General features: G+C 45.7%; 1 protein-coding gene and 1 non-coding gene across 4 annotated transcripts in view; both read left to right on the top strand.

Moving 5' to 3' along the window:
- LOC137538135 (synaptotagmin-1-like) overlaps nt 1-27326 on the top strand; it is a 236727-nt gene that overhangs the window by 34217 nt on the left and 175184 nt on the right. The window lies entirely within an intron of this gene.
- On the top strand, nt 17067-17138 carry TRNAA-CGC (transfer RNA alanine (anticodon CGC)). The gene has a single exon. It is a non-coding gene; the product is annotated as a tRNA-Ala (tRNA).

Below are 27326 nucleotides of genomic sequence, written 5' to 3'. Positions count from 1 at the left end.
CAAGTCTGGATCCATCCGCAATTCCCTACACTGGTTATGCTCCGAAAGGAAATGCTGTCAGCTTTTGCTCTGGAAAGACTGCAAGTAACCCAGAGCTTGGAAAAAAGAGCCAAGAACTTCTTTAAAACCTGGAGAAAATACATTTTGGAAACTTTTACGCCCTCAGAAATAAATGACTTAATGGGAAACTTTGTATTTACCTCATGGTACAGCTTAGAAGACCTCAGTGGGTCACTAGGTGCACTCAGACATTGCCCGCAGGGAAGTGCGGAATAACTGAGAAAATGGTTTTATATAGCTCAAAAAAGATTATAGTTATATACACGGAAACTGCAATTACCTAGATCAGGAAGCTGAATGCTGAGAGAGCTAATGGGGTTATTTTGGGGAAGGGAGGGTTTTAATTTTTATTGGGATCCATGTTATATACGGATACTTGATCAGCCAGGTCAACAGCTGCAAGGAGTTTGTATGTTCTCCCCGTGTCTGCGTGGGTTTCCTCCGTGTACTCTGGTTTCCTCCCACATCCCAAAAACATACAGATAAGTTAATTGGCTTCCCCCTAAATTGGCCCTAGACTAAAAATATACATGCACTACACAATACATACATAGACATATGACTATGGTAGGGATTAGATTGTGAGCTCCTTTGAGGGACAGTTAGTGACAAGACTATATATACTCTGTACAGCGCTACGAAAGATGTCGGCGCTATATAAATACTAAATAATAATAATAATATACATCAATATCCAAGCTGGACTATACTGTATCTCCTGTTTGAATGTTCATTTGAAATGTTTACTGATCCTAATGTTTTGTGGGATAAAACTAAGAAAATGCCAATAAAATATTTTACAAAAAAAAAAAAAATAATAATAATAAAGAAAACTCTTTGTATGAGAAGGTATGTCCAAACTTTTGGTCTGTATTGTATATATAAATTTTTTTTGTTTTGTTACAAAAACACATGCGCTTTCACAGTTCCATAGGAAAGCATTGTATACTGTATGTGGGGAAAACCAACATACTGCGCAATTTTTTTTCAACTTTCTGTTTATTTTAAATTTTATTATGTTCATTTTTTTTAATAAACATCAAACAAGCATTGGATGTATAACATTTTTTTTAAAGAAAAGAAAAGGGAAAAAAAAACATTAGCCGAAAATCGAGCGTAACTACACAGAAAACAATTTGTATATGGTCGTTCAATTGCATATGAATCAAAAAGAGAGTATATCCTATCAAGGAATATTTAAGGATGCCCAGACAGTCCAGGGCTCCTAAATCCTATCAAATTGTGCAACTGTCCCCTGTATGGTTCAGGTAATTCTCTCCAAAACATATGTATAATGAATTTTGTTAACCAACAACGAACCTAGAGGGAGGAGTAGACTTCTAAGTCTTAGCAATCAAAGCCTTAAGGTCCGTACACACTCCGGACTGGAGGCAACGACGGGTCCATCGTCACCTCCCGCTGGGTGGGCGTTCCAGCGACAGTCCGGCGTGTGTACAGTCTGTCTGCAGACTGATACAGCTGTTTCTGAGCGATCCGCCCCACCCAGCGGGAGGTGACGACGGACCCGTCGTTGCCTCCAGTCCGGCGTGTGTACGGACCTTTAGCGGCATTACAGAACTGCCCTAAACGTTTGTTCTTGTATTTGGAGAGTTGAGGATGAGGCCTATGAAACAGAGCAGACCATGGTTAGGGTTGAATCTGCTTTCCTCGCACCTCAGATATTAACCCCCTTGGTGGTATGAAAAATACCGCCAGGGGGCAGCGCAGCAGTTTTTTTAAAAAAAAATTTTTAAATCATGTAGCGAGCCCAGGGCGATAGGCGATCAGGAAATCCCGTTCAAAGAACGGGATTTCCTGGAGGGCTTCCCCCGTCGCCATGGCGACGGGGCGGGATGACGTCACCGACGTCAGCGACGTCGGGACGTCATTGGGAGACCCGATCCACCCCTTGGCGCTGCCTGGCACTGATTGGCCAGGCAGCGCAGGGGTCTGGGGGGGGGCCGCGCGCCACACTGGATAGCGGCGATCGGGCGCACGGCGGCGGCGATCGGGTTGCTGGCGCAGCAATCGGCCCAACAGGGCCTGAGCGGCACCCTCCGGCGGCTTACCCCGTGTCTAGCACGGGGTTACCGCTAAGGAGGTTAACATACTGTGCAATTTTAAAATGGTACATTGCAAATTGTCAAGAGCTGCAAAACGCACACAATTCAAACAAGTGTGCTCCCAGCCTAATAGAATTAAGAAATTCATTAACTAATAGAATTAAAGAGAACCAGAGACGAAGCACCCTCATGTATTTTATTACATTTATCAGTGGGAACATGACAGTAAACACCTACCCTGCTTTTAGTTTCATTGTTAACTTCTTAATTAGTCTATTAGCAGCTGTGATAAGAATCCCCGACTGGCTCAGTCTAGGTTTGACCTGGAATCATTATAGCTGAGTCACTCCTCTGTGGAGTCTTTTCAAGCCCAAGCCTTCCCCCTCCGGGCTCAGATTTCCTTCTTTGCGTACTGAGAGCTGTGATGACATGGGAGGGGCTGCTGCTGCTGCTGAGAGAGAATCTCTTAAACAGACAAGTGTGGCTGCAATATGATCCCTGTGTGCTCTGTGTGCACTAGATACTGATGATGACTGCAGTTTCATTCCTATGAGAGACAAATCATACCAAAATGAAAGCACACAGATGAAAGGCTGCATTTAGTCTAGATAGCAGCATAGTCTCATATAGCCTAGACAGCACATCCAGAACAACTCATAAAAAAGAAATTAATTGGGATGCGCTAGAGCCTATATAATCACTGACCCCGTTGAGGGGGAGCCGCCCACTGTCACAAATGACCAATAGTAAAACAACTTACAGAGGGTGTCTTCAAAACAGTATCAAAAATTTATTAGAACATCATAAACACCTTCATAACATTACCCCTATCCCCCCTTAAAAACACGGCCGTGTTTATCAAACGTCAGCTGACTCCACACATACAACCTCAGCACAACCAAGCAGCCTCAATTGCTAGCATATTGTTCCCTACCAGGAAATATGATAGCTCTCTTGTTACTCAACCAGCATATATCATATGATGTCACTTAATTTGCAACAGACCCAAACTGATGTAAATCTTGCAGGGGATGCACTGGAAGAAAAGTTTAAACAGCTTCACTGTGACATGAATTCAGCGATTCCTTTGATTGTACGCATGGACAATACTTCAATCAATGTCCCAACTTCTGGTTACAGATTGTATGCTATTCGGGCAGTCTCATCACCACCTTATAACCATCATGCCCATCACAGAGTCACATGCAAGGAATTCCATACACTGCCTTTATCTTGGAGTTTGAGCTTTTAGCACAGCTACTGCACGTGGTGTCACACTACCACAACTCCAATCGCAGACTTGGTTAGACAGTCACATGTAAAAGCTTGCCATGCAAAGCGGACATTCAAGTGCGGAAAAAACAGCACTGCCCTGCGGGCTCTCACCACCGCTGGTTGCCGCGTTATTAGGCGCCTTATTGCCCTGCGTCTCAGTTCCAGACTCCGCTGCCACGTAGTGCCATCAGCGAGGGCATACGCTTGTAGAGACTCCAGGCGTTGCGTATAGCGTGCTCTGCTTAATAGTGTTCCGGTCAGCTGATCGCGACGGCCGTGTCACGTGACATGTTTCGCTTGTCGTTGCTCCAAGCTTTCTCAAACGTAATAGGGATTGGCCGCTGTGACGCCGGGCGACGCCCAGTCGTCCGAAGATTCGCGGCCGATTGTCCGATCGCAACCGTGATCGGAAAACTGACATTCTTTATTTTTAAAATAGAAGTTTTTCCTTCCTGCCTTCCCCCCCCCCCCTTTTGCCATGAGGGCTGAATGGGCCTGCGTTAGCATATGGCTAAAGCAACCTGGTTTAGCAAGAAATCCTGTTAAGGCTCCCGGAAAAGCTCTGGTGACACTAATGTGCTAATTGGGCAGAGCTGAAATACCAACAGAGTCTATTCAACAGGGGAAGCTAGCACAGCATGAGGTCTATTGACACCTACATTCCTCCCAGTCTTGACGGCACCGACTAAACTGAGTATGGAATGCATGGTGTTGATAACTTTGTCACATTTTGCAAATACCATCCATGGGAGGAATATGAAAATTACATAATTTTGTTTCCCTAATTCTGTAGAATATGGTGATACTAGACATAGCCAGGTAACCCGAGCAGGGGCTGAGATATGAATAATGGGGTCCCCGTGCGCCCCAAATATTGCAAGTTTGATGTCCTATGAACGTGTATTCTCAGCCCAATCTGAATATGAAATCGGTTTGCATGTGCGACAAAACCCCGGCGGGGTATGAAATTGGACATATTTTGTGGATGGCTGGAAGTTCCTCCCCTGAGAACTCACTGCCTGACACGCCCCTGGGCTGAGCTTGAGACTCCGCCCAGAAATGTCAGTGCTCAAAACTGATTGCATGAGGACCCCCAGCCAATTCCCCCACTTTCCATCATACCGAAAAGACTGCCACTGCTTGGGGAAATAGCAGTGGCCATCTTGCAGGCGGAGCAACGGCCATGTGGTTCGGCCATATTGCGAACTAACTGTAACAAAGGAACTTTGTCTTTTCCCGAACGGACTTTCCACAGAATCATAAGTATTCGTTCTTTTTATCCCTTTTTCTTTTATGTACTGTGTTATCACTGTCTCTCATCGTTTAATTGTTCACGATTGTCTGTATATATTAATTATTTATATTGTAACAAATAAAGGCTTTTTAAAAGGTCTTTACCTCTCAGTAAAACCTTCTATTCAGTATACACAGACGAGACCTAAACTTCCGAAGGGACGCTACTGTTTTGATAGATAGATAGGAATTGCACAGTTTTAACCGGTTGTTTGTTTCACAGGTCTATAGCCAGTTAGCAGTTATCTCTGGGCTGATAGAAAACAGAGATGGTGGCAAATCTACCCCTGGGTTGGAGTAAAAGTGTATTTTCGTAACCTCACAGGCTCCCTACTGCGTCGTGACGCTCAAACTCCGCCAATTCTACGCAGATTGCGTCCATAGCTCTCAATCTGTGTGCTAGAATCGGATCGGACGGTTTTGCGTGTTCACGGCCAGTGGGGCTCTTGTGACAGTGGTCGGCAGCGTTTGGGATCTGTGTGTGCTGATAGTATCTCAGGTAGGGCTATCGAATTAGCCCTATCGAGAAACGAACTAATTCGTTGGTAGTGACTGAGTGCAATATATTTTTCATATATACAGAGAGACTGTGTAACCAGTACCCCTCCCCTAAGTTTTCTTTTATTTGGCATGGAAATGTCCGGGAATTACAAGGTCATGGTCCTATCCGACCTGCAGAGTCTGTGCGAGGCGAGAGGCATGGACATCCGCGGCAAGAAACAGCAGGACCTGATAACGGACTTGTACCGATGGGATAGCCAGAATCTGCGGACGCTGGAGGTGTCCACTGTGGAGGACACCGGCTCATCTAACGCAAGTCGAGGGGAACCAGAGACTGAAGATCCTGTGCGTACCGAGGTTGAGCAACCCGCGGGCAATGCGGCAACAGATACGCAGGAGGCTGTCAGTGTGATCCCCGACCCCAGAACCCCTGAAAGTACTCGCCTGGAACCGGCCAGTACTGGACTGTCCAGTTATGTTGATCCAGTAATGCAGCAGGCATTGCAAAAGCTGATGGAAACTGATGTGGACAAGTACCTGCAGTACATGGCGGAGCAAAAGCGAGAGGAACGCCAATCTGCAGAGGCGCGGGAGAGACGACAGCATGAGCTGAACATGGCGAAAGTGCAGCAAGCCAGCCGGAGTTCAACGCCCAGCCTCCCTGCTGAAGGGACTGCCGCTCCAGTAAGTGCAAAATTTAAATTTGCTATTATCGAAAAAGACACTAACATTGACTTGTTTTTGAGGTCTTTCGAAAAGGCCTGCCGTCAGTATCGTCTGTCCCAAGACCAGTGGGCCAGACATCTGACACCCTTGCTGCGCTACAAAGCGCTTGATGCTTTCTCAGAGCTGCCTGTGGAAAAGGACAATGATTATACCGCTATAAAGGAGGCTATAATCACTAAGTACCAGCTGACGCCAGAAGCCTACCGGAAAAGGTTCAGGTCCTGGCAGAAAAAATCTACTGATTCTTATCAAGATGTGGTCAGCAGTCTGCTCACCACACTCCGCCAGTGGACGCTAGGCCTCACTAAAGGGTCTTACGGTGTCCTGGAGGACTTAATCGTCCTGGAGCAGTTTCTGAACATTTGCCCGGCTGATGTACGCCAGTTTGTGCTGGAGCGCCGACCGGCGTCAGCGACGGTCGCTGCAGACCTCGCTGAGACCTTTGCAACGACCAGGGTGCCGGAGACCCGCAGGACTGCCCCATCTAGCTGGAGAGGAGGTCAGTCCCACAATTTTGCAGACTCTCCTACCTCTGTGAGCCGTGCGCCCCAGAGGCCCTCCAGCGCAGCTGCTGCGTCCAGGCCTGCAGTAACAGAGGGCATCACCTGTCACTTTTGCCGCAAGCCCGGACACATGAAGTTTAACTGCCCGGAGCGGAGGCAGACCGCGCCAGCTCCTGCACCACCTACACCTCGCCCACGGCAACTGCCGCCAGCCAGCGCACCCCAGCCGGGAGCACCCAACAACGTCATGTTCGCAGGTGGGAGAGGGATCCACTCCGCTACGAGCAACCACCAGCTGGTTACAGTGAACGACCAGCTTGTTACCGGTTTCCGCGACACTGGAGCGGATGTCACCCTGGTGCGTGCGCACCTGGTCCCGACGGAAAATATCCTCCCTGACAAATACCTTACCCTCACTGGAGTGGGGGGCACTCTTTCTCGCATTCCCCAGGCTCGGGTGTCCATCGATTGGGGGGTGGGGGTTCAAGAGAAGGTTGTTGGGGTCCTGGACCAACTGCCGGTCCCAGTTTTGTTGGGGACCGACCTGGGCAAGCTTGTGTCCTATTATGAACCTGCCCCAAGCCCCTCAGACTGCCAGGAGGGAGACGGACTCTCCGCCCACACTAAGGTACTTTGCACCAAGGGGCAAGAACAGGGGGGAGGTGGGTTGAATGTGCCCAGTCCAGGGGTACCGAGTCCAATAGTACCTGTGTCACAGGTACCTGTGTTTGATATACCGATTGTTTGTGATGAAAATGTTGTTGTACCTGTCACTGTAATTCATGCATGCAGCCAGGATGTGAGTAATGCCAGTATGTGCCAGTCTGAAGGTGTACCTGTACTGGCAGTAACACGCAGCCGCGCTGCTCAGAACCTGGGCTCAGAGCAGGTGGAAGAGGTTCCGGCCTCCTCCCCCTCCTCTGACCACAGGGATGGTAGCCTTCAGCCACTAACTGCATATGCCACGGGCCAGCTGGCTGAGAGCGAGAGTGCTGCATTTGTGCAAGCACTCCAGACTGACCCTAGCCTCGAGGCACTCAGAAGGCAGGCTTCGGAGCCCCTCACGAATGAAGATACCTTCAAGGTATATGCCCTTCTTCCCGTGAGGCAGAACAAGCTGCAAGCAGCATGGGAGGGGCCTTTTACTGTAGTGCAGCGGTTAAACCCTCTGACGTATCTAGTGAACATGGGGGGCAGGAAGCAGAAGAGCTTTCATGTAAACATGCTGAAGGCCCACCATGACAGGACCCAGTATGCGCTGCCAGTGTGCAGCCGGTTAGAGCAGGGAGAGGCAGACCCCCTGTTAGACCTGCTGGCTGACGTACGAGATGTGGACGGCGACCTAAACGTCAATCCACAGCTCGCCTCAGCCCAGCAAGAGCAGTTACAGAAGGTGCTGGGCCAGTACCAGCACACCTTCTCCGGTATCCCGGGGCGGACCAGTATGGCGGTGCATGGGGTAGATACAGGTACCCATCCCCCCATCAGGCAATCCGCTTACCGTGTCTCTCCCGAGGTACAGGCGGACATGCAGAAGGAGGTGAGGGAGATGCTGGAGTTAGGGGTGGTTCAAAAGTCCAGTAGTGCCTGGGCAGCCCCTGTTGTCCTGGTCCCCAAGAAGGACCAGACAACTCGGTTCTGCGTAGACTACAGGAAACTGAACGCCATCACCACTACAGACGCCTACCCCATGCCTCGCATTGATGAGCTGCTAGATACACTGGCATCAGCCAGGTACCTATCAATCATGGATCTGAGCCGGGGGTATTGGCAGATACCACTTGCACCTGACGCGAGGCAAAAGTCGGCCTTCATCACCCCTTTCGGCCTCTTCGAGTTCACGATGATGCCCTTTGGGATGAAGAACGCCCCCGCCACGTTTCAGCGGGCCGTGAACGACCTGCTAGAGGGAATGCAAGGGTTCGCTGTAGCGTATCTGGATGACATTGCGGTGTTCAGCCCCACCTGGGAAGAACACCTCAAACACCTGTCCCAGGTACTAGAGAGGCTGGCCATGGCCAATCTGACGGTTAAACCGAGTAAGTGTCAGATTGGCATGACCGAGGTGCAGTACTTAGGTCACCGGGTGGGGGGTAACACCCTGAAACCTGACACGGGAAAGGTGGACGCCATCCTGGCATGGCCTCGACCTATCACGAAAAAGCAGGTCCAGGCGTTCCTGGGGACCGCCGGCTACTATAGGAAATTTGTTCCCGCCTATAGTACACTGGCGAAGCCCCTGACCGATGCCACTAGCAAGAAGCACCCCAAGGTTGTTAGCTGGACCCCCGCTTGCGAGAATGCCTTCCAGGCCTTGAAGCAGGCCCTCGCAAGCGCCCCTGTGCTTCAGGCCCCAGACTTCAGTCGTCGGTTTGTGGTGCAAACCGATGCCTCTGACTACGGTCTCGGCGCAGTCCTCAGCCAGGTGGATGGAAAGGGGGATGAACACCCTATCCTCTACCTGAGCCGGAAGCTCCTGCCCCGAGAGGTAGCCTACTCCACAACTGAAAAGGAGTGCCTGGCGATCGTGTGGGCCCTAGAGAAACTGCAGTCGTATCTGTACGGCCGCTCCTTCACGATCGTCACTGATCACAATCCCCTGAGTTGGCTAAACCGTACTGCTGGAACCAACGGCAAGCTCCTACGGTGGAGCCTGTCATTGCAGCAGTACGACTTTACGATCCAACACAAAGCAGGCAGCCGACACCAAAACGCTGATGGGCTGTCGCGGTGTCAGGGGGAACCCGACCCAACAGCGCCAATAGCTGCTACGGAAGGCGTCCTGTTGACACCTCCCTGAGCAGAGCTCGGGAAGGGGGAGGTGTGACGCCGGGCGACGCCCAGTCGTCCGAAGATTCGCGGCCGATTGTCCGATCGCAACCGTGATCGGAAAACTGACATTCTTTATTTTTAAAATAGAAGTTTTTCCTTCCTGCCTTCCCCCCCCCCCCCCCTTTTGCCATGAGGGCTGAATGGGCCTGCGTTAGCATATGGCTAAAGCAACCTGGTTTAGCAAGAAATCCTGTTAAGGCTCCCGGAAAAGCTCTGGTGACACTAATGTGCTAATTGGGCAGAGCTGAAATACCAACAGAGTCTATTCAACAGGGGAAGCTAGCACAGCATGAGGTCTATTGACACCTACATTCCTCCCAGTCTTGACGGCACCGACTAAACTGAGTATGGAATGCATGGTGTTGATAACTTTGTCACATTTTGCAAATACCATCCATGGGAGGAATATGAAAATTACATAATTTTGTTTCCCTAATTCTGTAGAATATGGTGATACTAGACATAGCCAGGTAACCCGAGCAGGGGCTGAGATATGAATAATGGGGTCCCCGTGCGCCCCAAATATTGCAAGTTTGATGTCCTATGAACGTGTATTCTCAGCCCAATCTGAATATGAAATCGGTTTGCATGTGCGACAAAACCCCGGCGGGGTATGAAATTGGACATATTTTGTGGATGGCTGGAAGTTCCTCCCCTGAGAACTCACTGCCTGACACGCCCCTGGGCTGAGCTTGAGACTCCGCCCAGAAATGTCAGTGCTCAAAACTGATTGCATGAGGACCCCCAGCCAATTCCCCCACTTTCCATCATACCGAAAAGACTGCCACTGCTTGGGGAAATAGCAGTGGCCATCTTGCAGGCGGAGCAACGGCCATGTGGTTCGGCCATATTGCGAACTAACTGCAACAAAGGAACTTTGTCTTTTCCCGAACGGACTTTCCACAGAATCATAAGTATTCGTTCTTTTTATCCCTTTTTCTTTTATGTACTGTGTTATCACTGTCTCTCATCGTTTAATTGTTCACGATTGTCTGTATATATTAATTATTTATATTGTAACAAATAAAGGCTTTTTAAAAGGTCTTTACCTCTCAGTAAAACCTTCTATTCAGTATACACAGACGAGACCTAAACTTCCGAAGGGACGCTACTGTTTTGATAGATAGATAGGAATTGCACAGTTTTAACCGGTTGTTTGTTTCACAGGTCTATAGCCAGTTAGCAGTTATCTCTGGGCTGATAGAAAACAGAGATGGTGGCAAATCTACCCCTGGGTTGGAGTAAAAGTGTATTTTCGTAACCTCACAGGCTCCCTACTGCGTCGTGACGCTCAAACTCCGCCAATTCTACGCAGATTGCGTCCATAGCTCTCAATCTGTGTGCTAGAATCGGATCGGACGGTTTTGCGTGTTCACGGCCAGTGGGGCTCTTGTGACAGCCGCAGCCTCTTTTATTAGCTGGTCACGTGCCTTGTGATTAACCAATTAAAATTTAGATCTCTTTTACCTAGCAACAGATGATGAAGTTCTAAACCAATCACTACCTCACTCTCAATATCCAGAGACTTGGCTCTTCAGCTCCATCTGCCTCTTAGTACTATACTGAGATAACGTATACTGATCATTCACTCATCACAAGCTTGTCGGCGTATCCATTGGCAGGAAGGTCACACAATTACAGAACTAGAGTATATATTCTCAACTTGGAGAGCGTATATCCTCAACTTGGAAAGCGTACTGGAGTGAACTGCAACCGGGCATGGGCGCACGCGGCGCGATCCTGACGCATTATCGCCCAGGAATCGCACACGCGTGCAGTCCACCCCAATCACAGCACCCCAGATATAGACAGCATATACATCATTTAGGTCCACCACCTTCTACACAGCGCCTAGGGACCCAGCATAGTGCAGGGGCTGCTCAGTTTTCTATTCCACACTACAGCAACCCCTACTCCACAGCGGCCTCCCCAGTGCACTCCCCGTCATCTTGGCAGAAAGGGAACCAAGGACATATCAGTATTCAGACCTCTAGGTACAAGTGTATGCAATCTAAATATCCATCTGATCTCCATCTGTTTTAAAGGGACTCCGAGCTCACAATAAAAAAGAAAGTTGAACTCACCTGGGGCTTTCTCCAGCCCAGTGCTGGTCGGGAGGTCCCACGACGGCGTCCTGGCTCCTCTCCAACACCCCGATCCGGAATGGCTGACAGGCCGCAGCCCGGGCGACACTCTCCCGAGTGTCGGGCTGCTCCTTCCGCGTATGACGCGGATGCCGTCACACGCCGGCCGCCTCGCGTCATCACGGCGACCGGCGTGAAAGTACTGCGCATGCGCGCTTTAATCGCGCATGCGCAGTACTTTCACGCCGGCCGCCGTGATGACGCGAGGCGGCCGGCGTGTGACGGCATCCGCGTCATACGCGGAAGGAGCAGCCCGACACTCGGGAGAGTGTCGCCCGGGCTGCGGCCTGTCAGCCATTCCGGATCGGGGTGTTGGAGAGGAGCCAGGACGCCGTCGTGGGACCTCCCGACCAGCACTGGGCTGGAGAAAGCCCCAGGTGAGTTCAACTTTCTTTTTTATTGTGAGCTCGGAGTCCCTTTAACAATCTCTCATGGTCACCGCCTCTAGGAGACAAGTTCATTTTATAAAAACCCTTAAATTTGATTTTTTCGGGATCACTGCCATGAAACTTCAAAAAATGTTCACCCAGAGGTGAACCAACTGTAGCATTTTTCACATTGCTGACGTATTCCTGAATACGGGACTTCAAAATTCGTGTAGTTTCTCCGATGTATTTGAGCCCACATGGACATATGATCATATATAGTACAAACCTACTGTTACAATTTATAAATGACCGTATGCCGAACTCATGTCGTGAGTCGGCATCAGAGAATGTATCACCTCTCTCGGCTAAATGGCACACACTGCAGCCTGAACATGGAAACATCCCATTGGGACGTCGCGACTCACCCAACCACATAGTAGTGGCCGGTGCCACTTTGGGCTGGTAGTCGGAATGCACCAAGAGGTCACGCAAATTTGGGGCCCTCTTGGCCGTCATTTTAGGGTAATCTCCCACCAGACAAGCTATTTTTGGGTCCAGCTGCAGCAGGTGCCAGTGCCGAGTCAGGATACCTCTCAATTGGTTCCAATGTGTACCATATCTTGTAATCAGTCGAATGGAGTCATCCTTATTTTTAGACACATTTTTTGCTTTCCTTTTTATCAAAGTTTCTCTTGGTGTAGACTCTGCTCTCAACTTGGCCTCCTGTAACACTTGTTCATCATATCCTCTTTGGCGGAATCTTTCAGTCATTGCTTCAGCCTCTCCAGTAAAATCACTATCCCTTGTACAGTTCCTGCGAATGCGCAGGAACTGACCGACCGGAATACCCCGAATTTGGGTCTGAGGATGGAAACTTGAGGCATGTAGTAACATATTACCTGCTGTCGGTTTCCTATAGGTACAGGTAGAGATAGCCATATCATCTTTTCTAATCATAAGATCCAGGAAACTGATTTCCTCACTATCTACCACATGGGTCAATGAGATATTGCGATCATTCATATTTAGGTGGTCCAGGAAGACCGCCAGGTCCTCTCGCGATCCTCGCCAGACCAGGAAGACGTCATCGATAAAACGAATCCAGCAGGCGGCATGTGCCCCAAACGCCACATTGCCATACACCTCGCTCCGTTCCCAAAAGCCGAGGTGCAGGCAGGCATATGCAGGGGCACACGCCGCCCCCATCGACGTCCCCCTGATCTGGCGGTAGAATTTTCCACCAAACCTGAAACAGTTTTTCGTTAAAACTATATCCAGTAGTTCCAGTATGAATTGTTTCCTTTCATTTTGCATTTGTTCTACCTCAGTGAGAAAGAATTCAATTGCCGCCATACCAATATGATGTGGTATGGACGTATATAGGGCCTCAACATCGATACCCACAAGTAAATCATTGGATTGAACCTGAAACCCATCCAACAGGGTCAACACCTCACCAGTGTCACGAGCAAAGGAGGGAAGTCTCTCAACGAGTGGCTTGAACACCTGGTCCAAAAATCTGCACACATTTTCAAGTGGTCCCTCCACCGCTGACACAATGGGTCTCCCCGGTGGATGTTCAGGATTTTTGTGTATCTTCGGAATTAGATATAATATGGGTATCCGATATGAGGTCACCTTCATATACGTCCATTCATTGGAGCTAATGGCTCCCACCAAGAATGCCACATCAAGCCTATGATTCAATGATTTCACAATGTCTGGGAATGGGTTGCATCTTAGTCTCACATACACCTCAGGGTCATCCAATTGTCTCTGGGCTTCCTCCATATACTGATTCTCGCCCCAAAGGACCAGGTTCCCCCCTTATCACTGGGTCTAAGCACCACCTTTTCCATCTCTTTTAAATCAGCCAGGGACTGTTGTTCTTTATCAGAGAGGTTATTCTTACCTTGGACCTGCCAATTAATTGTCCTCAAATCTTGTTCAACAGCTCCACAAAAGGCACGGATAAAGGGATTAATTGAGAGTGAGGGGAAGTACATAGATTTCTTTTTAACTTTAGTAAATTTTATACTCTGATCTTGATCCTGGTTTTCTTGTGGATAGTTATCATCCAACAATGATTCCAGATCAATTAAAGCTTGTCGGTCCCTCACTGTATCTGATATTGTCATGTCACTTGGGGGCAACATAGGGGGGTCTTGGGTTTCAGTCCCCGAATCCCTTGACCACATGGCTTTTAATACTACTTTGCGTAGGAATAATCTGAGGTCTTTGTAGACCTCAAAATGATCTCCCACAGCTGTAGGACAAAAGGTTAACCCCTTATTAAGCAAAGTGGTATGGGAGAACAACTCATAACCCGGAAGGAGAAGGGATATGAGCCGGCGGCCATATTTGATTTTTCCTGGAGCAATAATGGATAATAAAACCACTAAAAAGGCACAACAGAGCAGCGAAATTATCAGGTAGAGCATTTATTCTTTACAAGCTATCGACTGATATGTTTATTTTGTGTGAAACGTTCATCTCTGGTTCCCTTTAAGGTCTAGTTAGGTATATTTCCATATGTATGTCCCTAAAATATAGCAATGTCTGAGGGGACTGGCAGAGTTCATGGTATAACTTATATCTGCAGTAGCAATTTTCCTCTATTTATGGTTAATTAGCACAAGGAGCCACAATATCACATTGTGAAAAGACTAATTATACATTTGTTCCTAAAAATTGCTTTACTCCAGCTATGCAAGAATTCAGATTTGAGCCCCCTCCCCTTTTGCTCTCTAGAAGACAGAGAAAATTCTTGCTCAGTAAAGCTGATGAATGAGATACTAATTTTCCAAACAGATGCAAAATTTGCTGTAATTTGCACATAGTGGGGAATTAAACTAATCCAAATTACCAGTAACTATAATTGATTGTCTTAATTCCAGGCTCATAGCAATTTGCAATAGCCCAATAAAGTAACATCTAATTGATCATCTTTGTTGTTAACATTTTCTATTCCTGCAGTGCTGTCCAGCTTTTCTGGGGTTCCATCATCTCATTCTGTAAAACCAAATTATGTATTAAAATCCTTATTTTCTCTGGCTCATCTGAGATTTTATTTTTTCTAGGCAAGAACTTTAAAGGGACTCCGAGCACCTCTCATGGGCATGCCTTTAAGACAGACAACTTCCAACAAAGTCGTGCTATGACCCCTCTAGAGGAGCCTCTTGCAATGGCCGTGCATGTCACTTCCTCTTTATGCTTCATTCAGTGATGCACTTCTCTAACAGAGAAGACAGGAGTGACCCAGAAGTTATAACAAAGCCAAGATGGTAGCCACAATTTTTAAATTGATATCGAACAAAAACTATTTGAAGTAGAACGGCATCATTCAGGCATCAACTGAAATAGGAGATCACAAGCTACAGAAAGGTATGCATCTTTAAGTACTTTGCAGTACTGGTCGGAGTCTTAAAGGCATGCCCATGAGAGCTGCTTGGAGTCCCTTTAACCAAGCTACAGTGCCACTTTACCATAATTTGACCCATTACCACTCCCAAAAACAAATCGAGTACCCATATTAGTTTCTCATCTCTAATTACAGTGAGGCTTCTTTCAGACGGGAGGCTGCACTGCACGTGCTGAGCAGTTCAGTTTCCCGTCTGCCACCCGCCAATGCAATTTGGTGTGTGACAGAATGTGGTCAATCTCCAATTCCTGTGTTCCCTTTGCCACAGTTTACCATTCAGCCTCAGACCCTGAGGGAATCCTGAAAGCATTCAGCACTGCAGGCAAAGTAACCTTTTGGATTGGTTAGTGAGTCCACACACAGTCCTATTTTGATTGTATGTACAATCTGTGATCTCATATAGAGACCAGGTCGCTGCCACCAATCCGCAATTAACGTGCAAATATGCTAAGTCTAACTCTAGCTAAATCCTGTAGAAAAAAGGGTTAATTCAACAACCTTTCTAGAGATGGCAAAATAACAATATTAATATCAAAACGGTTATGGTATCATTTCTCTTAGGAGATGTGAATCCTTTGTGGAGCGTTTGTCTTGGCTGCTGTTTACTTTTCAGGAGAGTTTGGCTGAATTTGCTGTTAAGCTGCCTCATTTGCATATATAAAAACTAATTTTTTAACTTAACCCTTGGCTAGGTTCAACGTGGGGCGTTGCGTCGTGTTCCCTGTATAACATGTACGTTACGGCCATGTTGCATTGCATATGGTGAAACATACAGTGAATGAAAAGTATGCTTCACTTCACCTATTAACTCATTTGTTTAGCGATGACGCACTGGATTCTGTGCATTACCATACTGTAACCTGCTATACCGCAATGCCACTGCTGCATTGTGAACATTGCATAGGTGGTGCATTGTAGTGGTAAGCCGCATACAAAGCTACCATTTATCTCATTATGTCACATGTCAGTTCAGGTACGCTTTAAGATGGCCAATAATTATGCAATAAAATTATCATTTTTAGGTTTATTTAACAAATCCAATCAAATGTACAGATAAATCAAACAAAACTTTCTCTTGGTTGTTGGATATTAACGTGTACTGCTCTATGTGACGCTAACAATTTTTAAGAATGACCTGAAAAACACCAATACATAAGAACCAGGGATATCTCCCTAGTAGGCATGATCATGCGGGAATGCACTGCAGCGTTTGCCGCAGTCTAACGTTGATTTAGCTTCATCGGACGCATCTTGTCACACTACGGGTAGTGTGACAAGATGTACGTTGCACACGTTGCAATGTGATAGGAATGCAATGGTGGTAAAAAAAAGTCCCATCATGTGTTAGAAGTGCGATGCATACAGTGAAGCATAGTGTACATTGAAAGTATGCTTCACTGACACTGTAAATGCGCATGTTGACGGTAAATAAACAGCATTATGTGCGTAACCATGACAAAACCCACCGCGCCACAACCGATGTGAGCGTACCATAGAAATATAATAACATTGCAATGCGATTATATTGTCCGTTGCAATGAACAATATTGGACATAGTGTGAAACGACAATATTGGACATAGTGTGAAAGCACATTCAAGACAAGCAATTAGCTTGTTCCTTTATAAATATTCAGGCATCTTATGTCTGTTCTATTAACCAATACTGCCACCTAGTGCACATTTTAAGTAGTTTCCTAACGCTGCACAGCCATATTCCCATATTGTTTTAAGAGTATACTAAACCTGCAGATTTCCTATTCCAAAAATAGCCTGCCGTTTAGTTTCTTTCAGTTGTATAAGACAATCTGCTGTTGTGTCTCTCACCAGTCTATAAAGCAATCTGGGTTGGACCAGTCAAAAAGCACCAAATTTTGCAGATGGGGATGTAGCTCAGTGGTAGAGCGCACGCTTCGCATGTGTGAGGCCCCGGGTTCAATCCCCGGCATCTCCATGTTTTCTTTTTCTGACTGCAAATACTTCCGCTTGTATATTTGTTACCATGCTGAAGCTACAAACATGGGAATGATGTAGCATGTAGGTAAGATTTGCATAACAAGGAGGAATTAGAAAAATTGTCCTGTATTCTGAACTGTTATGTTTTTTTTTTTTTTTTTATGTTTTACAATAAAAATACAATTTTAAAAATGCTTCTAGATCCTAAATGTGCTAACTTAGAAAAGTTATCTTTTTAATACCTTCCATGTTCACTGGCATGAAGATTTAAAAAAGTAACATTTTGGCCTCTTGCACACTGCACACGATTCCGATTCAGATTCCGCTTTTTAATCGGTTTTTACATCCGATTCTGATTTGCAGTGTGCAGGGAGCAAACTGCAAATCGGAATTGGAATCGGATGTAAAAACTGATTAAAAAGCGGAATCTAAAATCGGAATCGCTTGCAGTGTGCAAGAGGCCTTTATACTAAAGCTAGGCATACATGTATCGATTTCTTTTTTCTAGCCAATCCAATCACTTTAATTAAAACAGGGTCTTTATTTTCAATGAGATGCAAATAAATCTGAATATGCAAATTTTGTTTGCAAATATAATGAAAGCTTGAAAATGGAGTAATCAGATTCCACCAAGGTGAAATATGGTTGGTCCATTTTTAGTGTATTTGCATACAGAATTTGAATAATTCTGCATCAACTCTGAGTTATTTGCATCTCATTTACTATCTCTAGTCTCTACCCTGTAGACACTTTGGGCAATGTGTAAGGGGTCTCCAAAACACACTATCTGCAATAAGGTTGCTTTTCTGATCTCTCAGATTTCTGGGCAGTAGGATACCGCTGTAAACCCTTGCTACTGAATGTCACGCATACTTTTCAGAAAATGCCTCAACTGCTGACAGGTAAAGAAAGCTGGTATAAAAGTTGTCGGAATGTTTGCATGATTTCATCCTGCTCCTTATTAAGGCCCAGTGCACACCGAGCGGTTTTTGGAGCGATCCGCCGGCCGCATCCGCCTGGATAACGCTTGGCTAATGTATTGCAATGGGATGGTGCACACCGGCGGTTTGTGGTTTTTGCCAAGCCGCAAACGCGCCTCCTGCTGCGCGTTTGCGGTTTTCGGAAGCGTTTCGTCCTCAATGTAAAGTATAGGAAAAACGCAAACCGCTCTGAAAAACGCTAGTTCAGAGCGGTTTGCCAGGCATTTTTGTTACAGTAGCTGTTCAGTAACAGCTTTTACTGTAACAATATGTGTAATCTGCTACACAAAAACGCACCCAAAACCGCTAGGCATGTTTAGAAAACCTCTCTAAACATACCTAGAATCGCTCTGAAATCTGCTCCCAAAACCGCTAGCGTATTGCGGATCTGCTAGCGGTTTTGGTGTGCACTGGGCCTATCAGCTATACTGTAGCTGACTGGTATATTTGCAGGTGATGGGTATTTTTTTCTGGCTAATTTAAACAGCCTTTGGAGAGAGCATTTGAAAGGGTCTCATTATACATAATAAATTATCTGTGTATCATCCTGCCTTGAAAATGGAACGCACCTACAAATCGGGGAACAACATTATTTATGAGCCAGTTTAGTGTTGTCAGCTTAAAAAAATATTTTGTAAGATCACTCAAAAGCAAATGCTTTCTGTAAATGCACAGGGGCATAACTAGCAATCACTGGACCCCCTGTGAAACTTTGTATGGGCCCCCTCCTTCTCCTCCCCCCTCAAAACAGAAATTGGAAAGGCAGGACAGGCAGGATATTTAAAAAAAAATAAAAATCAGTATAGGTAGCCTAGTATAGGCGCCCTCTCTATAGGCAACTAGGTATGGGTGCCCCCAATATAGGTAGCCTGGTATAGGTGCCCCCAGTATAGGCAGCCAGGAATAGGTGCCCTGAATATAGGTAGCTAGGTGTAGGTGCCCCCAGTATAGGTAGCCTGGTATAGGTGCCCCCAGTATAGGTAGCCTGGTATAGGTGCCCCCAGTATAGGTATCCAAGTATTGGTGCCCTAGTATACTGTATAGTATACTGCCAGTGCCACGTGCTACATCTGAGAGACAGAGGGAGCTTAGGGAGTTAAATAAGTGGCTGAGAAATTGGTGTAGGAAGGAAGGGTTTGGGTTCCTGGAGAACTGGGCAGACTTTGCAGTCGGCTACAGGTTCTACAGCAGGGATGGGCTGCACCTTAATGGGGAGGGTGCAGCTGCATTGGGGGAGAAGATGGCTAAACGGTTGGAGGAGATTTTAAACTAGGATCTGGGGGGAGGCGGGAGGATAAAGTCTCAATACGTAGACAAGATGAGGTAAAAAGACAGTGGGAACCTATCATTATGGAGGGTGGAGAGGGGGGTGGGGACAGTGTAAAGATTAAGGAGGTTGGTAAAAATTCAAGTAGCCAATTTCATGTAAACAAAATTGGTAAATGTGGTGGTAAAAATACAAAGTGCATGGTAACCAATGCTCGGAGCCTTGCAAATAAAATAGACGAACTAGAGTTCATTCTGAATGACAAAGGCTATGACATTGTGGGAATAACCGAGACATGGATGGATGAAAGCCATGACTGGATAGCTAATTTAAAAGGATACAATGTGTTTAGGAGGGATAGAACAGGGAAAAAAGGTGGAGGGGTTTGTCTCTTTGTTAAGAATTCTCTTACAGCTGTCCTCAACGATGAGATGGAGGAAGATTGCGAAGATGTGGAGTCCGTTTGGGTAAATATTCATGGTGGAAATAAAAGTTGCCAATTGCTTATTGGGGTATGCTACAGGCCACCTCTTATTAATGAAGCTGCAGAACTGCGATTACTACAGCAGATTGAAAAAGCTGCAGGTAAAAATGAGGTCATAATTATGGGCGACTTCAACTTTCCAGACATTGACTGGAGTATTGAGGCTACCCATTCTGGTAAAAGCAGCAGATTTCTGGCAGCACTACAGGACAATTACTTGACTCAAATGGTAACTGAACCAACTAGGGGGAATGCGTTACTGGATCTGATCATTTCTAATAGACCAGATAATGTATCAAATGTGCAGGTTTAAGAACATTTGGGAAATAGTGATCACAACATGATAACGTTTGAGCTGGTGACTGATAGGCCACGGGGCAGCGGGACCACTAAAACTATGAACTTTAGAAAAGCAAAGTTCACTCAAATTAGGCAGGCACTAAGTTTGGTGAACTGGGATAATGTACTACAAGGGGAAGACACTGAAGGGAAATGGCAAGCTTTTAAACTTATACTCAATCAATACTGTAGTATGTATATCCCATATGGAAACAAAATGTCTAGGAATAAAAAAAGGCCTCTATGGATGAATAGAAAGGTTAAAGATAAAATGAAGAGGAAAAAGAATGCCTATAAGGTCTTAAAACAGGAAGGGACAGAGGCTGCACTAAGCAATTATAAGGAGTGCAATAAAAATTGTAAAAAAGAAATTAGGCAGGCAAAGATTGAAGCTGAAAAACAAATCGCTAAGGATATCAAATCTAACCCAAAAAAGTTTTACAAGTACATTAACTCTAAAAAAAGAAAGGTTGACTGTATAGGACTCCTAAAGGATGAGGATGGGAACTCAATGGTGGATGACCAAGGTAAGGCAGAGTTATTAAATGCTTTCTTTGCTTCTGTCTTCACAAAAGAAACAGCACTGTTGCAAACTACAGAGGCGGAAGAGTCTCAATCTTCTAACTGTAATATTAAATACTTAACGCAGGAAGAAGTGAAGGCAAGACTAAATAAATTAAAAATAGACAAGGCACCTGGCCCGGATGGCATGCATCCTCGGGTCCTAAGGGAATTAAGTTCAGTTATAGATAAACCCCTTTATCTTATCTTTTGTGACTCTCTTGCAACTGGCAGAGTCCCAGTGGATTGGCGTACAGCCCACGTTTTCCCATTATTTAAGAAGGGCAAAAAATCTGATCCAGGAAATTATAGACCTGTAAGTTTAACATCAGTCGTATGCAAACTATTTGAGGGGTTACTAAGAGATACTATACATGACTTCATAGTAGAAAATAATCTTATTTCTCAGCATCAACATGGGTTTACTAAAGACAGGTCCTGTTTGACTAACATGCTCAGCTTTTATGAGGTAGTGAATGCTAATATGGATATTGGGAATGCTGTAGATGTGATATACTTGGACTTTGCAAAGGCCTTCGACACTGTTCCCCACAAAAGTCTGGTGCAAAAGTTGAGGATGCAAGGAATGGGGAAGAGTCTGTGTTCATGGATAGGGAACTGGCTAATGGACAGAAAACAAAGAGTTGTGGTCAATGGATCATACTCAAAATGGGAGACTGTTAGCAGTGGGGTCCCACAGGGGTCTGTTCTGGGTCCAGTGCTCTTCAATTTATTTATTAATGACCTAGTAGATGCAGTAGTGAGCAATGTTGCTATTTTTGCAGATGATACAAAATTGTGCAGAATCATTAACTCTCAGGAAGATAGTGTCATATTGCAACAGGATCTGGATAGGATGGCTATATGGGCACATATATGGCAGATGAAATTCAATGTTGACAAATGTAAGGTCATGCATTTTGGACGTACTAATGGTCTAGCACCATACAAAATAAATGGGATACAGTTGGGGACATCAAACTTGGAGAAGGACTTAGGAGTACTCATTGACAACAAGTTAAATAATCGTACTCAATGCCAAGCAGCTGCAGCTAAAGCTAACAAAATTTTGGGATGCATTAAAAGGGAAATAAAAACTCGAGATGCTAGCATAATATTGCCCCTGTTTAACTCTCTAGTAAGGCCACATCTGGAATATGGAATTCAGTTCTGGGCACCACATTACAAAAAAGATATTGCAGTTTTAGAGCAGGTGCAGAGACGAGCAACAAAATTGATGCGTGGGATGGAAGGTCTCACTTATCGAGAAAGGTTAGATAAACTGGGTTTATTTAGTCTAGAGAAAAGACGCCTTAGAGGGGATCTAATTAACATGTATAAATACATCAGAGGGCAATATAATACCTTGGCGGATGAGCTTTTTGTCCCTAGGCCTTCTCAAAGGACTAGAGGACATGATCTGCGCATGGAGGAAAAATGTTTTAGCCATTTATTTAGGAAAGGGTTCTTTACAGTAAGAGTGATTAAGATGTGGAATGCATTGCCACAGGAAGTCGTTATGGCAAACTCTATACCTGCATTTAAAGGGGGCTTAGATGCTTTCCTTGCGTTGAAAGACATCCATGGCTACAATTACTAGGTAATGCCTAATGATGTTGATCCAGGGATTTTATCTGATTGCCATCTGGAGTCGGGAAGGAATTTTTCCCTTTAGGGGCTAATTGGACCATGCCTTGTAAGGGTTTTTTCGCCTTCCTCTGGATCAACAGGGATATGTGAGGGAGCAGGCTGGTGTTGTACTTTATACTGGTTGAACTCGATGGACGTATGTCTTTTTTCAACCAAAATAACTATGTAACTATGTAACTATGTATAAGTATCCACATATTGGTGCACCCAGTATAGGTAGCCAGGTGTAGGCTACCGCTGGTATAGGTAGCCAGGTGTATGTGCCCCTAGTATAGGTAGCCAGGTATAGGTGCCCCCAGTATAGTTAGCCAGCTATAGGTGCCTGCAGTATAGGTAGCCTGGTAAGGTTCCCCCAGTATAGGTAGCCAGGTATAGTTGCACCCAGTATAGATAGCCAGCTATAGGTGCCCCTAGTATAGGTAGCCTGGTATAGGTGCCCCTTGTATACGTAGCTAGCTATAGGTGCCTCCTGTATAGGTAGCCAGATATAGGTGCCTCCAATATAAGTAGCCAGCTATATGTGCACCCAGGATAGGTAGCCTGGTATCGGTGCCCCCAGTATTGTTAGCTAGGTATTCGCTGTCTCTGCTGCTCACTGTAATTCCTTTAAAATCCGGAAGTAGAGTGAGTGGCAGAGACAGAGAAGACCGGCGGTGAGTGAACCTTTAGCGCATGGAACGCAGAATAGGTGAGTCTCCCTGCTCGGCCGCTGCTCTACTTTCTGGAGGGGGAGCATTGAAGAGGGGCCCGAGGTGAGGGAGGGTGGAGTCAGGCATTCCTCCCCGCTGCTGTGTGTGCCCGCTGCTCCCCTCTCCTGCACTGCATTAAATGTCCTTGTGCAGACCCCAGAGCCGATGCCCCCCAGGCTTCTTCCCCCTGGGGCCCCCCGCAGTTGCATCCATAATTTGACATGGAACCATTTTATTTTTCAGGCATCATTCTTTTAGCCACTGGCCCTGAACAATCAAGTGCTCTTACTGAAGTCTGACTAGATTAGCTGTGTTTCAGGTTTATGATTCAGACACTGCTAGAGCCAAAAGATCAGCTGGATTGCCAGGCAACTGGTTTGGTTTAAAAAGAAATAAATATAGTACCCACCATTTACTTCTCATTTCAAGTTCCTTTTAAACTCGACACATTACTTTTACTTTGGGTTTCCTTTAAATAAGTAGGAAGTGCTAAAGGGGTTTGGCCAAATTCCAAGCAGCAGAAGTAATAACTCCTCTTTTAACTCCTACACTCAGAAGCTCACTGTATACCAGCCACACAAATGCAACTAATTTATCCTACAGCACCTGTCACTACAGCTAATTGTTAGAGGCTTTGCAGATTAAATTCAGCAAGTGTCTGTATTTTTGTCAGAAACATCTGATCTGCATGCTTGTTCAGAGTTTACGGCTAAAAGTATTAGGGCTCTTTCACATCAGATCTTGCGTTGGAGAACGCTCAAAGCATACGTTTTGTTGTATGCGTTTTAATGCGTTTTGATATGCGTTGCACTGCAGCGAGTGTGTCTTTAATGCGTTTTCAATGCGTTACAGCACATAGGAAAACGCAGGTAATTTTTTTTCTTTTAGTTTTCAACTTTCTACATTGTTCCTCTGTTGCATTCTGGGACTGATTGCCTGTGTTAACGGATTAAAAACGCGCATAGTGTGCGTTTTACATTGACTAACATTGTAACGCATGAAGCTAGCGTCGGCCGAAAAACTGCGCCTGGGTGCAGTGTAACGCAACGCACAAAAAGGCTGCGTTATATGTGAAAGCTAAAATGAAAGTCTATGGACTTTCATTTTACCTTGGGTAACGCAAACTTTACCCCTTGCGTTGAAACGCAGAAAATCTGCCCTAATGTGAAAGAGCCCTTAGAGGATTAGCAGGACAGCCAGGCAATCTGCATTGCTTAAAAGGAAATTCATATGGCAGCTTCCGTATCCCTCTCGCTTCAGGTGTCTGTTAACCTCCTTAGCGGTAAAGGGTGAAGACAATATACGTCTAAACGATAAAAACTAGTCATAAATTTGGCACCATATGAAAATGAAAAAAATGATGGTAATGTCGATAGTAAAACATTCGTAAACATTACCGATATTTTACTACAGCTAAACCTAACCCTACTCTCACACAGAGCCCCTCCCCCCTCTAAACTTAACCCCCCCCTTCCTGGCACCTAACCTTAAAACCCCCCTGCCTGGCACCTAACCTTAAACCCCCCCCCTTCCTGACACCTAATCCTAAGACCCCCCTTCCGTGTACATTTGTAAACATTGCACGCTAATTTGGGCATGGAGAAAACAAAACAAAAATTGGTTAAGGGCACATTAAATAGTGGTAGAAGAATATCTGTAAATACTACTTGAATTATATAGTTAAATATCGCTGGATGTAGGAGTTTGTCTATGATGTCCTGCAGCGCGCACATAATTAAATGTGCCACTAGAGAGCATCATAGATATGAGACTTTAACATCTAGTGTGCTGTGGTGAGTGAATGTTGTGCAGACCACTATGCATAACAATCGGACTGCACACCGGTAGGAACACACATCGCACCGTTCTGGCTGGGGGGAGAGACTTGGGGGAGGCAAAGTTGCATGCGGCGCAGAACTCACATAAATTGTAGCTGGAACGCATGGCAGGAGACGAGGAGGCACTCGGGGTCACTAAGGGGACATAGAGGATATGCACTTGAGAAGTAGTGACTTGAGTATAAGCTGAGAGCCCCACTCTTGAACCACTTTTTCAACCCAAAATCTCAGCTTATTCTCGAATATACGGTACTGTATGTTCATGGTGATATTTAGCAACAACATAATTGCTTGTGTGATGTGGCTCTTATACACCACCCACCATACCTATCAGCATACTTCCAATTAACACTGGCAAACTATACCAGTTTAACCTTAGATCGCCTTCTAACAACATAATGCAACTAAAACCTATTGCTGACTGCCCCACCTCAAGAAAAAAAACCAAAATGGACTAATTCAGGACCCAGTGCTTCGGCACAAGATTTTTTTGTCTTTGGTACATGTGCACTTTTAAATTTGCCTAGGGCAGTGAGCACAGTTGTGCCACGACTACATCGATGCACAGAGGTCATGCAGCATTCTTGTAAGCTACCTACTCACCTTGAGATGAAGATGTATCCAGCGACGTCTCCCTGAAAACAAGCGCTCCACTAGTCCATCTCCCTGCATCTTCTGGCCGGCGGGTATGCGCTATATCACGTGACGTTACACGACAGGCGTGAACGAGACTTCAAGTAATCATGATACTTCGCGCAGGAATTGTCATGGATCTAAAGATCTGATTCGCCATGATGGTCATTATCACTGTGCGACACTAAGCGACGTTCATATGTTCGTGTACCTGTACCCACATTGCAAGATCACGAAAATGACCGCTCGTCGCTCAAAAAAAGTACTGCATGTCAGGAAAATCGTCTGAAAAATCATGAGATGGGTATGGGCCTGTAGTTTCAGCCCTCATCATGTTGGCACTGAGTAGCTGAAGAGCTTGGATGATCACATCATCTGGGAGTTTGGTGCTGACCTTTTTTATTAGGTGAGTTACTATTTTGGAACTTCTTTTTAATGACAGGCGTGGTGGGGCGTTTTATTGATGTAGGTTGTTAAGTGTGTTTGAGGGATTGCTTGTGTAGACCTTCGGATTCAAACATATGCAGGTCATATCTACAGCTCTTGCTGCTGAATACTAAATTAGATTGGTGCTTTTGGAGGTGTCATGAAGACATACCATCTAAAGATAAATGGATCTGGCTTAAAAGTCATTGGGAATTGCTTTAAAAAAATTAAGCAGATACTTACCTAAGCAGAGGGAAGGCTCTGCAGTAAAATTGGTCATATACTGCTACTAGAGAGGCCAGCGCTGGAACAGGGACCGAGAGAGGAGCAGGAAGGCTCTATAGTACCCAAAGGTTCCCCTCTTCTTAGGTAAGTATCTGCTTCATTTTTTTAGCAGTTTCCATTGACTTTAACCTTTTCTGCCTATGGTACAGTATATCTACGCCCCTAAAAAATTTCACCTAAGCCTCAGAGGCGTAGATATACGTACCTCCAGGGGCATTGCTAGCCCCAAGATCAGTGGCACATGCTATGGATCTATTCTGGGGTGCCACAGATGTCCCCTAGCCAAAGTCGGAGCTGTGGAGCCTTTATGGGGGCATGCTGGGAGCTGTGATGCATCAATGGGGGGGTATGCTGGGTGCTGTGGTGCCTCTATGGAGGCATGTTGGGTGCTGTGGTCCCTTTATGGGGGCATGCAGGAAATTGTAGTTATTCTGTGGGGACATGCTGGGAGTTGTGGTGCCTCAATGGGTGGCAGTCCACTAGAAGGTCAGGGAATACTATAGGTGGACTGCCAGACAGCCTGGCAGCAGGCCAGCCTGCCCAGCAGCAAGCTAGACCAGTCAGCACAGGAGCCAGGTTAATCTGCCTACTTATGTTAAAGGGTCTGTTTCCACTTGAACGGTGGGAATCGGCGCAGAAAAAATTTGCATGCGGATGCGAATTTCGCATGCGGTTGTATGCGAATTTTCATGCGAATTTGCATATGATTTCGCATGGATGACTATGTATGCGAATTTAACCATGGCAGTGCCTGTGTGTTTTTCTATTGTTTCTATGCGAAATCGTTTTCGAATTCACATGAAAATTCGCATACCAAAAACGCATGCGAATTTCCTATTAAATACATTGTATGCGAATCGCATAGCGGTATGCAAATTCTGATGGCTTTGCCGTGCAGATTTTTTCTGCACAGAAAAACGCTCAGAAATCCTGACAAGTGGAAACAGTCCCATCCACTTGTATTACCCATGCGAATTCGCATGCGGATTCGCGATAGTGGAAATGGGCCCTCAGTGACACTGCCTATTTATTTG

This window comes from Hyperolius riggenbachi, chromosome 11, assembly GCF_040937935.1.
Source record: "Hyperolius riggenbachi isolate aHypRig1 chromosome 11, aHypRig1.pri, whole genome shotgun sequence".
Taxonomy (NCBI): Eukaryota; Metazoa; Chordata; class Amphibia; order Anura; family Hyperoliidae; genus Hyperolius; species Hyperolius riggenbachi.
This window is presented reverse-complemented; position numbering and strand designations above follow the sequence as displayed.